Source organism: Pinus tabuliformis, chromosome 5_1, assembly GCF_031772625.1.
Source record: "Pinus tabuliformis cultivar Carrire ecotype Pingquan chromosome 5_1, CPIR1, whole genome shotgun sequence".
Lineage (NCBI taxonomy): Eukaryota > Viridiplantae > Streptophyta > Pinopsida > Pinales > Pinaceae > Pinus > Pinus tabuliformis.
In genome coordinates this window covers 214,866,235-214,878,938 of record NC_142305.1, presented here as the reverse complement: position 1 = coordinate 214,878,938, position 12,704 = coordinate 214,866,235, and positions in this window count along the sequence as shown.

The following is a 12,704-nucleotide window of genomic DNA, read 5'->3' as shown; positions in this document are numbered from 1 at the left end:
GGGTGACGCAGTTCCTTAGGGTAGCTTGGAGTAGCTTTCATTGTCCAACTAAGGGAACAGTCGAAGTCACTGTGAGGCTATTCATCCGGTTATTGATTAGTCGGAATATCTATTTCCGAAGAAAGGTACTTTTGCCAAGGAAAATCTCTAAAGGGTGAGCCATTTCTGGCACTCTAGTTGTATTCAGAAAACTGTATAATAATAAAACCCTCATATCTGCTGCACTGTTTTCCCGCATTGGGTTTTTCCAGGGACAATTGTCCAAAAATAACAGTATCCCTTGTGTTGTCTCAGTTATTTCAATGTTGATTTGTATATGTGTGAAGCTTGCATTTGTGTTTATTTCGGTATTTATATTGATCAATAACTTGTTAATTGAGAGAACAAGTAGGAGATAATAAACCAGATAATGCAGTAGGGATTTCTGATGTATCAGATTTAGAAATTTCCACATAAGGCGGGGCAGTTCATCGCCCACCAGGGGTCGAAATGTGCATGAGTTCCTTAATGATGTGGGGCACTCATGGGGGCCATAGGAATGAGGGTGATGGCCATAATGAAGGGGTAGAGCTTATGTTTGGCTTTTGCCCACGTTCTAATGCAATGTCTCGGCCATCTTTTGCATTTTATAGTATTCTTTTCTTTTATTTCTTGCTTGTGGCCATGATATGCCTTTAACCTTTATCTTAGCTACATCAACCTCCGGGGCAACATTTCCAGGCCTGGCCCAAACATGTGGACAAGGGGAGGGGCTTGTACCTACTACCAGTGCCTTGTGGACCCAGAGAGGGAAGATGAAAGAGGGCTTGTAATGTAAAGAGGGGAGTGAAAAATGTGAAATTGGAAAACGGTACCACGCTACCAAAATCGCAGTTTCCCAAGTAGTGCCCTTCCTGAAGATATAAGCCAATAAGGGAGATCCCACGGGACTAGGATAGAGAATTAACCGCCTATTTAAGGTGAGGAAACAAGACAACAGTCAAAACCCTTTATTCTTCCAAGTCACCCAATAATCCATTCCCAAAGTGCCCAAGGAAAAGCAAGCATAAGCACCTGATTGCATAATGTAAAGCAGACCTTTAGGATTGGACTGTCCACCTTGAAACATATGCTCTCGACAAATGGGTGAGGGGACATATGATTGGCTCAGGGAGCGGAGATCAAATGACATAGTACATCAGCTACACCGGTGGCTGTCAAGGGTTGTTGGTTGTCGGCTAAAGACAAATCTAGGAGAAAAATTCTCCTATGGGGTCACCCACTTTTGGTGGGTAACAGGAACAATGCCTTGTTTTATGGGGAATGGAGTCAAGGATGTGCTAGATAAGCTTAATTCCCTTCCATGGAGGTCGAAATGTGATGCCCTATCTATCAAAATCCCAACAATTGCCCACTTAATGGAATAATGAATTTTTATGGAGTAACAAAATGTACTCCACCAGGAACATTCATTACATGTTATACAACAAGTAACATATACAATACTCAACAAGATAGCCTTTAGAATTTATTTTCAACAAATTAGGGCACAAGAAAGCATAATTTATAAGCAACATTTTCATACATTAGACAATTCCAAAATAATAATCTTCAACAATAGGCACTTACAAGATAACATGTAGTATATCCATCCATTAGACCAAGAAATAGCTCCAAAGAATGTCAAAAGCAGCTTCCATACATCAAAATGCATCAAAGTGTCTCCAAAATCACCCATAAGAAACAAGTGTGAATTTTCTAAGAGGTCTGCAATTCACAAGTTTGATGATGAGAGAGATCAAAGAGGCAGAGAAAGTGTTGGAGAGATAGTGCAGAGCCTACGAAGGTTGACACAGAGGCAACCAGGACTAACGCAGAGGCTGAGGCCAACAGAGAGGACGCAAAGGGCCAAGAGGTTGACGCAAAGGCAACAGAAGCTGCACAGAGGCTAGCAGAGCTGACACTGGGCTATAAAGGCAGCGTTGAGGAATTTTCGTGGGGTAGACTGGGAGTTGAGACGTAGACGCAGAGCTGCAGAGGGTGACGCAGTTCCAGAGAGAAGCTTGGAGCAGCTTTCACTGTCCAGCTAAGGAACTGTCGAAGTTGTTGTGGGATCAATCATTCGGCTGCTGATTAGACGAAATATTTGTCTCCGAGGAGAGGTACTTCTGCCAAGGAAAATCACTAAAGGGTGAGCCATTTCTGGCACCCTAGTTGTATTTAGAAACTGCATAATAATAAAACCCTCATATCTGTTGCACTGATTTTCCCACATTGGGTTTTCTAGGGGACGATTGTCCAAAAATAACAGTGTCCCTTGTGTGTTTGTCTCAGTTATTTCAGTTGTTGATCTGTATATGTGTGAAGGCTGCATTTGTGTTTATTTCGGTATTTATATTTGATAAGTAACTTGTTAATGGAAAAAACAAGTAGGAGATAATAAACCATATAATGCAGTAGGGATTTCTAATGTGTCAGACTTAGAAATTTCCACATGGTATCAAAGCATTGCAGATCACAGGAGGACTGAAGGCACCAGCGGAAATCTGAAATTTGCAGCAATAGCAGTTGTCCCGAGAGACAACGTTGTTCCAGAGCAGAAGCAGCTAGAGAAGAAGTGACGCAGAGCCTGAGTCAACATTTTGAGCTAGAAGGAGGATCAGCACAGAGGTAGAGAGGGGCAGATCAGACCTACGTAGTGCCCAATCATCTTTCTCAGCCAGGAAGGATCGACGCTTAGGCCAGGAGGAGCAGATTCAACCTTTGTCGAGATTGCGTAGACCCTGATAGGCTCAGTTTCTTCAGTTGTCAGGGCTTGGGGAGTTGTGGGCAGATTATGATTTGAGGAGCTGGTGGGACATTGTTTCTGTAGAAGCAGAACAGTGTCTAAGGAAACGGAGCCAAAGTAGAGGGAATCACTACCTCGACGGATTTCTAGCCAAGGAATTCAAATCCATGTTATAGCAGCAAAGGAGGACTGAAGAGGAGTAGTTCGACAGTTGGCAAGAGGATTTCCAGGAGGGAAGTTGAGACTCGGAGGGAGTCTTGAAGAGGAGCAGAGATGGCAGTCAATGGATTGAGGGATCAGGACAAATTAGACGGAGCTTCCAATTTTGTCATCTGGAAGGCCAGGATCCTGGCAATCCTAGACAGACATCGCATGAAGGACTTTGCCTTGAAAACGTAGGTGTCCCAGTTGATCCAAATGTTAATTAAGAATATGAGGAGGCCGAGACAAGGCAAAATGCTTGATCTTAGATGGGGTCAAAGATTGTTAAAATTGGCAACTAGGGCCAAAGTCCATGTGGGTCATCTTATTTATGGTAGCTGATATTTTTCTTGGATCCCCCTCATCGAGAGGTATAGGGTTGATTTAAAGATCATCCAATTCCGATAAGTATTCATGGAGATATGAATTTATTTGTGTTATGGGATAATTTGTCAAGGTCGGCCAGCAACCAAATAACCCCCACTTGTGCTCAACGTTTTAGTATTAAAAGAGATGACTTGAGAGTCCTTTCACACACACTTCACTCTTGATTTCTCTCCACTCGCTTTGGGTTTTAGTGGAAGAGAAATCTAGGAGAGGAAGCCCTAAACACAGAAGGTAAGGAGCCTTAGCATGAGACCTTGATGCAGTCTTAAAGGAGAAGCTTTAACGTTGTGAAGGAGAGTTTATCTACGCTGCTAGGAAAAGCCTTCTATAGGTTGTCTAAGGGAAATATAAAGCCTATTCATGCTACCCCATACGCAGGCCTACGATGCCCTAGCCGCAGGCCAGTTCAAGTGACCAGATTGCTGGAAGGAGGGCCGAGGAATTCTGCTACAGGAGGCCGAGTTCTAGGGCCGAGAGGGCAAGCTGCTAGGCCGAGTAAAGGAGGAACAAAACGCTAGTTGTTTGGGCACATTTGGAGGAGGCCGAAATCTACAGCAAACTGTTGCTAGGCCACAGGCCATAGCAAACAGTTGGAGGTAGTCTAGAGCTACGTTGAGGTGGACAGAACCTTTAGGGGACAACAGTGGCAAGCATAGTGTTGCAAGCACATGGGACAGCAGTATGGCAAGCATATTGCAGCAAGCACATGGGACAGCAGTATGACAAGCATGGTGCAGCAAGCACATGGAACAACAGTGGCAAGCATGGTGTTGCAAGCACATTGGGACAGAAGTATGGCAAGCATGGTGCAGCAAGCACATGGGACAATGTGGCAAGCATGGTGCTGCAAGCACATTGGGACAGCAGTATGGCAAGCATGGTGCAGCAAGCACATGGGAAAGTAGTATGGCAAGCATGGTGCAGCAAGCACATGGGACAGCAGTGTGGCAACATGGTGCAGCAATGGCACATGGGACAGCAATGGTACATGATGCAGTACAGTGATGGGTACAGTGAAGCATGATGAGATGCGGCATAGTGATGATGGGTGCAGCTTGGTGCAGCACAATGAGGTGCAGCATGATGGTGAGGAGCAGCACAATGAGGTGCAGCATGATGGTGAGGAGCAGCACAATGATAGGCGCAGCAAAGGCGATGGAGTCACCTTGGAGAATCAGTTGAAGCAGCATGTCTTCAACTGAGTCCAGCTACCTCATGTATCATCTTATTAGAGATGATCTATGATCTTAGTTAGATAAGTCAAAGTGTTGACTTTTGTTGTATATGTACTATCTCTCTCTCTCTTTGCTGAACTATTGAAGAACATATAAGAAGAATTGATCAAGGGTTTCCCCACATTGGGGTTTGTCCCTAGCTAATGCCACATCTTGTGTCCTCTTGTCTTGGCTTGTCTTCTGCGATTTATGTTTATGTTCTATCTACATTTTACTATCATGCTAAATGTTTATATGGAAAATTGAAGCAAATTTGCTATCAGCATAGAACATACCTAAAATTAACAAAGATCATGTCATACCACGTATTGCGAAGAAGAACACAGCAAGGGAGATGTGGGAGGCGTTGACCACCTTATACCAGGGCTCTTCCATGTAGCAGAAGATGTTATTGGAGAATCAGCTGCAGTCATATCAAATGCAAAAGGGAGAGCAGATAGATCCATTCCTTCTCAAGTTGCAAGAGATTCGCGCCCAGCTTACTTCCGTGGGGCCTACACCGGATCCAGAGTTTATGGTCAGGATTGCCCTGAATGCAGTCTCCAAGGAGTGGGAGACATTTGTCCAAAGTATTTTGGGCAGGGCTACTCTTCCCAGTTGGGAGATGTGGGCAACTCTTCACCAGGAAGGGGTCAAGAGGATGACCAAGGCGGGGAGTCGTAGCAAGGGAGGTCGAATCAAGAAAGAGGAAGAGGAGGATGCTGTTCTAGCATCTGTAGGACAACAAGGGAAGAGGAAGAAGAAGGACATCTCCAAGGTTAAGTGCTTCCATTGTGGGAAGCTGGGACATTATGCATCCCAGAGTCCCAGGAAGAAAAACAAGGGAGAGGCTTTTGCTTCAAAGGCAGCGCCAACTAAGGTGGAGAAAGAGGTCGAGACTGATGACGATTGTGCCATGAGTGCTCATGCGCCTCTAGAGAAGAGGTGGGGAGACATCGAGTTGTAGTCAGGAAAACTACATACTAGGGGCAGGATCCTTGACGTACCCAAACTCTTTGATCACATCTGGCTACAGGAGCCCTTAAAGGCAGTAGCATGATGACAAGTGTCGAGTGGAGCAAAGTGTGGTGGAGCAGCAAAGCAGGGCTAGAGTGTAGAAATCTGAGGCAGCGCAGTGGAGGTTGCAGTAGTGCGAGAGGCACAAAGGTGTTTGCAGCAGCATCGTGGCAGCAAAGCGAGCACAAGATAGCAGCAAATGTAGCTTCAGCACCACGAGGCTTCCAGACTGACTGGGATGTCAATATTTGGGGGAAGTGAGTTACCTACTTCTCGATAACTGAGTTGCAGTGCAGCAGTTAGCAGTGGCAGTGCTAGGGGCAACATGGGCAGTATGTTGAGAGAGAGTTGCAGTACAGATGCAGCAGTCGCAGTGGCAATGTCATGGGCAGCAGTACAGGAACCAGCAATGCAGGGGATGTGAGGCAGCAGGCCAAGCATCAGCACGGGTACTAGTGCAGAGGATCAGTGTGATGTTTCAATAGTGAAGCATTACTAGAGCACATTCCTCGCTAAGAGGGAGTGTCGATTTTTTGTAGCATCGGATGTGCTCTAGCCATGAAAATTGGTAGAGAGGCTAAGGCACATGAGATCTCCAAGACCTAGAAATCGTTTGGAAAAATTCCACACAAATGGAGAGAAAGTTTTAAATAACGAGGATCAAGCCAAATCTAATCTTAGCCGTTGATTAGGGACTTAATCTCGGTCGTTGAATCGTCAACAGGAAAAGTATAAGAGGAGGCTTGAGGGTCAATTGGAGATACACCAAGTTGATCAAGAATTCGATTTTCTGGGGCGGGGTTTGTTGAGAAATCGACTTAGTGATCTATTACAACGAGGGGCAGTTCGGCAGAAGGCCAAGAATACATATCAGAGAGGCAGAGAAAGTGTCGAAGAGATAGCGTAGAGCCTAGGAAGGCTGACGTAGAGGCAGCCAGGACTGACGCGGAGGCAGAGGAGGCCAGCGCAGAGGACGTAGAGGGCCCAGAGGCTAACGCAGAAAGCCAAGAGGCTGACGCAGAAGGCCAAGAGGCTGCCGCAGAGGCAGCAGAGGCTATGGGGAGGCTAGCAGAGTTGACGCTGGGTTGTAGAGGCAGCGCTGAGGAAATTTCATGGGGCAGACTAAGAGCTGAGAGGCAGATGTAGAGCTGCAGAGGGTGACACAGTTCCAAAGAGAAGCTTGGAGCAACTTTTGCTGTCCAGCTAAGGAACTGTTGAAGTTGTGGGATCAATCATCCAGTTGTTGATTAGCCAAAATATCTTTCTCCGAGGAGTGGTACTTCTGCCAAGGAAAATCTCTAAAGGGTGAGCCATTTCTGGCATCCTAGTTGTATTCAGAAACTGCATAATAATAAAACCCTCATATCTGTTGCGCCGATTTCCCACGTTAGGTTTTTCTGGGGACAATTGTCCAAAAATAACAGTGTCCCTTGTGTGTTTGTCTCAGTTATTTCATTTGTTGATCTGTATATGTGTGAAGATTGCATTTGTGTTTATTTCGATATTTATATTTGATAAATAACTTGTTAATGGAAAGAACAAGTAGGAGATAATAAACCAGATAATGCAGTTGGGATTTCTAATGTGTCAGACTTAGAAATTTCCACACTTACATGTAATAAAATATATCCAACCATCCACAATTTGACAAGAGAGAAGCTCCAAGACAAGATAAACCAAATCCACACATCAAAATTCATCCATAAAGCTCCAATTCATGCTCCAAGAAAAAGTGTGAAATTCTCAAGAGAGAGAAGAGATCCAATCCAAAGTGATGATGAGCAAATGAACTCATCTCACTTGTATTTATACACTAATGAGGAGTTCGAATTAGCCTCCTTGGCCTACATAAGCCCCAAAAATAAAATAATGTTCTAATAATCTAACTTTTGGTGACAAACCCACCAAACTAGCTCATAAATGAAAGAATAAGCCTCTCAAGAGGTCAAATAATAATCTATGCATGTCGTAGGGCCCTCTAAGAGGCCTAATGAGGTCCATGGGTGCCATAATGAAGAGTAGGACCCTCAAAAGTGATGGACAAGGGGTTGGCCCCTTGTTCTCCAAACAATAAACCTGTGGTGCTCCCAATGGATGTGGAGGCACAATAATAACCTCATGGGTCTCCCAATGAATCAAAGATGCTTGTAGATCATCTGCAAGGGCTATGGTGATTGTGTAGGAGATGTCACATCATCCTACAAGTCTTGAGTCAGTTTCCAAGTGCATGGTACATCTCTGGGGCCGATTGGGCAAAGGTGAACCAGGTGCATTATCCTCTTCCAATGGGAGTATCTCAAGCATCTCTAACCATCCTCGGGAATCCATGGAGTGTTGTATACTATTGTGGAGGCCCATAGCTCTCAACGCACACCCTACATGTGCCAATGTAGTCCTCTGGAGGATTAGGACCCCTTATGGGGAGACCAAACCCAAGATGGAGACCATCTGCAATTCTGCATAAGATCCAATGCGTCCCCTAGCCTTCCAGTACAACAAGTCATTAGAGAAATCAAGTAAATGAGCTTACCAATCATAGACCACAGGTGGGGACTTCATAATGGCTTGCCCTTCCATAGTGGGCTTCGGGATGTGCCAATGTCTCCTAAACTCCAAATGGGGTTAACCAAGAATCCTATTAGATGATTTTTACTTCTAAAGGGGATAATATATTCAAGGTACATCCTTCAAAAGGTGGTGGCATGTGACAGATAGGTGAATGAAGTAGGGGATGAGAAGGGGCAGCCCTGGGCCACATGTTGGGTTACCAGGGTAGGCAATAAAAGGGAAGCCCACACTTGGATTTATAATGTATAGGAGGGAGCAATCGTGGTACATGAGGTGCCTCGGGCTTGATTTTTCCACCCTTCATTATATGCCTTTTTCCTTTTATGATTTTCTTTGATTAACTACTCGGGGCTCAAGGGGTAAGAGAATGATGCATAAGATATAGCAACGAATATCCCCTTTTAAGGTAGGGCAGTTCATTTCCCACCAGGGATTGGGACAATCATGGATTCCTTTATGATGAAGGAGGTTCATAGAACCTGTAGGAACCAGGGTGATGGCCATGATGATGGGGTGGAGCTCATGTATTGGCTTTTTCCCACGTGCTAAATGTGTTTGTCTCGACCATCTTTTGCATTTTTTGGTACATTTTCCTGTTGAATGTGGCCAAATATGCTTTTACCTTTCTTTTTACTGCATCAACCTCTGGGCATCATTCCAGGCCATGACCCAAGGTGTGGGCAAGGGGAAGGGGCGAGCGAACCCTATGTGGACCCAATGTAGGAATGTGGCCCAGGTGGGAGAGGTGATGAATGGGGTAATAAGGAGTGGAAAAGGGGCAATATAAGTGGATGAGGGAGCGGGACCATGCAACCAAAATCGAAGTTTCCTATGAAATACCATCCCTAAAACTAAATGGTCAATAAAAGTGATCCCATGGGACTAGAATACAAAGTTAATATCCAAAAGGGGTCTAGGGGACAAGGGCACAGATCTAACCCATTCTTTCCACCAGATCCCCCCATTAATCCATGTCTAGAAGTGTCCATGATAAGCAAACTACAATACTCACTTACCACATGATAAGGCATACCTTTAGGTTCGGGAGGCCCATCTTCAAACATACAATCATGGCATATGGGCGAGAGACCACATGGTTGGCTCAGGTGGCTGAAAAATGGCATAATGAGCTAGCTGGTGGCTGCAAGGCTCTGTTAGTTGCCGATTAAGGACCATCCTGGAGAAAAAAATCTCTTAGGTATATCAACCGCAAAATGGTGGGTAACAAGCCCCTCAAATAATAAATAATGAGCAAGTGCTAAGTGAGGTTACATGCCAACCTCATAGCCAATGTAAAAACATAACAATTAACCCACAAAGAGGTCAAAATGTTGATGTCATGCACACATAGGCCCTTCTAGGGCATGCGTGGGGCTCTTCCAATGCCAAAGTGAGTGTAGAGGGCTCCAAAAATCATGATCTAGGGGTTGGCCCCTAAATCTCCATGCAAATCATCCTGGGGGGGCAGTTTTGTGTTTGGGGCACAAGATGGGTCTCATGGGTCTCTTAGTGATAAATTAGTAACACATCCAGCATGAGTCCTGTTACTAGGAGGGGGTCCTTAGCACCCCCACCCCATTATATTTCTATAGAGGAAACGATACTACCAACTACTGCACTCTATTCTATTCTATTGAGGAGAATGGAGCATACTACGCTCTGATGAAGTTCCACTACTGCACATAGGGTAGAGAAGAGCACACTATCATCAGGTGAGGTGAGTTAGGCTATATATAAGTGGGCCATATCTGAGTGAGCCATATCGTCGTTTCCCCTTCCCATCCAATGAGAACTAATAAAAGCCCCCATACTTTCTCATTTGACATTGCCTGATTCTGCTCCAATGTTGAGGGTTGTGAGGATGGTGTTAGCCCTCCCATGTCTCAAAGGGTGAGACAAACCTCATTTGGGCCTCGGATCAGCTACCAAACCATGTGATCATTGTTAAGCCAATTGAGGCACATTGGTCCAAGTGCATCATCTCATGAACAATGTGGAGCAAAGTGCAGATTGTTGGGGGTGTTGTAGGTGCCCATGGAATGGAATGATGCTCCGTAAGTGGTAGGAGTCCCATGGCTCTCAAGGTTTCACATATAGGGTGTCATAATGCTTCTCTAGTGGACTTTAGGCCCCAATTAAGTTGCCCAGCCCATGATGAAAACCACCTGCCAATTACACACAATGTTCAGTGTTGCATCTTCACCATTAGGTACAATAATCATTAATGCATCTAAGTGGACCAAGCTTGCTAGTCAAGGGCAAATTGACACTTCATACAGGGCTTCCCTTCCAAATTTGGGGCTTTAATCATGTAATAGTGTTACCTCCATAGATAGGAGTGGCTAATGGACAACCCTATTACTTATTCCCAATCCCTAAGGGAAAAGACAAGTCCCAGGTACATCCTTCAATCAATAGGTGGCAAATGTATAATAATGGAACAGAGGGGAAAAGGGATCTCGGGGCCAAATGTCATTGTCAAAGGGGTAGCAATGATGAGGAAATCGACATTCAGGGCATACAGTGTTGGAAAATGTGCAGTGTGGCACCTTATTAATTCAATTTTCCTTTTTCCTTAATACTTGCTTGTGAACTTAGTTATTCTTCTTGTGTTCTTTAGTTAGATCTATTCATCAAACAAATATCAAGAATGAAACAGCAACAAAAGAGAACAAGGATATTAGGCTCTCAACCAAAGCAAAACCCCTCCAAGGGGAAAACTCGGTAAACTCTTCTCTTCGTATAGAATCTGCTTCAAAATGAGACACAAAGACCAAACCCTAGGCCAAGTCCTTCTCCAAGTACCAAGTCAGCCTTTCTTCAAGTCCTTCCTTTTTTCTGCACCAACCAGCTCTAAACTGCAACCCCGACCTGCCAGCTTCAATACTGCAATTCGTCTCGCAACCTTGACCCTGCAATTTTGGCCTTGCAGCTTCCACAAAAACCTTAATTTACCTTCCTCCTAAGACCTTCCTAGAGCAAGACAACTCCTCCTAAGGTCAACAAGGTCAAGGTAGGGTATTCTTTCTTCCAACTATAATATTTTGCACTTCATCTTACTATAACTCGGACCTGCAACTTCGGCCTCCTTCTGCAAAACCAAAACCCCTAGAATTTCGCATGTGTGAGAGAGATGGAGCCCAAAAACAAGAATTTTCGTCCTTTTTCTTCTCTTAGACCTTCGCTCTTCCTTTTTCCAATTTCCCAGCTACAAATCAAATTCTATCTTGAGAGATCGGACTTCTTGAGTGAGTGGGTGCTAAATGAAGTCGAACTGCTTCTTTATATACCCTTTCCAAGGGGTCGAATTCCCCCCTTTAGGTCGACTTGTACTTTTGGAGTTTCCAGGACTTTATAGACTCAGAATAAATTCATTTTCCAATTACATTTTGCTCGAAAGGGTCTTATAAACATGATGTTGACCCCCTTGACTCATGACAATAAATCCTAAGACCTAACAAACCCTAGAGGCATGAAGAACATGCTTTTACCTAGAAGACCATCAATAAAGAGCATGAATCCTATGCTTTAATAAAAATAACTTTTTCTTTTCTTCTTGTGTTTGTTACATAGGATACATATTGAAATGAGTACAACAACAATTATCAAGACTGAAAATAGTTACATTCTTCAACATATAGATGTGACGAAGGAGCAATTGTGGATGCATGTGTTACCCAGGCCTTTGTTTTTCCACCCCTCTTATTGCCTTTTCCCTTTTCTTGACTTTTTTTTGTATTACTGCTCGAAGCTATAGGAAATCAGAGCATGCTATGAATGATGTGTAGCAGTGGTTACCCCCTTAAAGGTGGGGTAGTTCATCACCCACCAGGGGTTGGGACATGCAAGGGTTCATTTTATGATGCAATGGGGTAACATTGGCCCCAGGAACCAAGTGAGGGCCATAATGATAAGGGGTAGAGCTCATGCCTGGATTTTTCCCACATGCTAATATTAATATCTCGGCCATCTTTTGCATTTTTATGGTTTTCTTTCTTTTATTTCTTGTTTGTGGCCATGATATGCTTTTTACTTTCTTTTAGCTGCATCAACCTCGCAAGGCAAAGTTTCCATGCCCAACCCAAATATGTGGACAAGGAGAGGGGGTACCCAAAGATAGGAGATGGAGTATAGGGCCCATAATGTACAGAGGGAAGTAATAAGTATGGAACGGAAAAACGGGACCATGTTGTCTCAATCAAGGTTTCACAAGTAGTGCCCTTCCCAAATCCATGGGACATTAGGGGAGGTCTCATTGGATTAGGATTGAATATTAACCCCCCCCCATTTAAGGTGAGCAAACAAAACCATGGTCAAAACCCTTCCTTCTTCCAAGTCACCTAATAATCCATGTCAAATGCCCAAATGAAACACGAGCATAAGCACCTGATTGCACAATGGGCAACATACATTTTGGATTGGATTTCCCACCTTTTAACATGTGCTCTTGACAAATGGGCGAGGAAACATACAATTGATGCAAGTGGTAGAGATAAATTGCCACATCACATCGGCTACAAAGTGGTTGTCAAGGGTTATTGGTTGTCGGT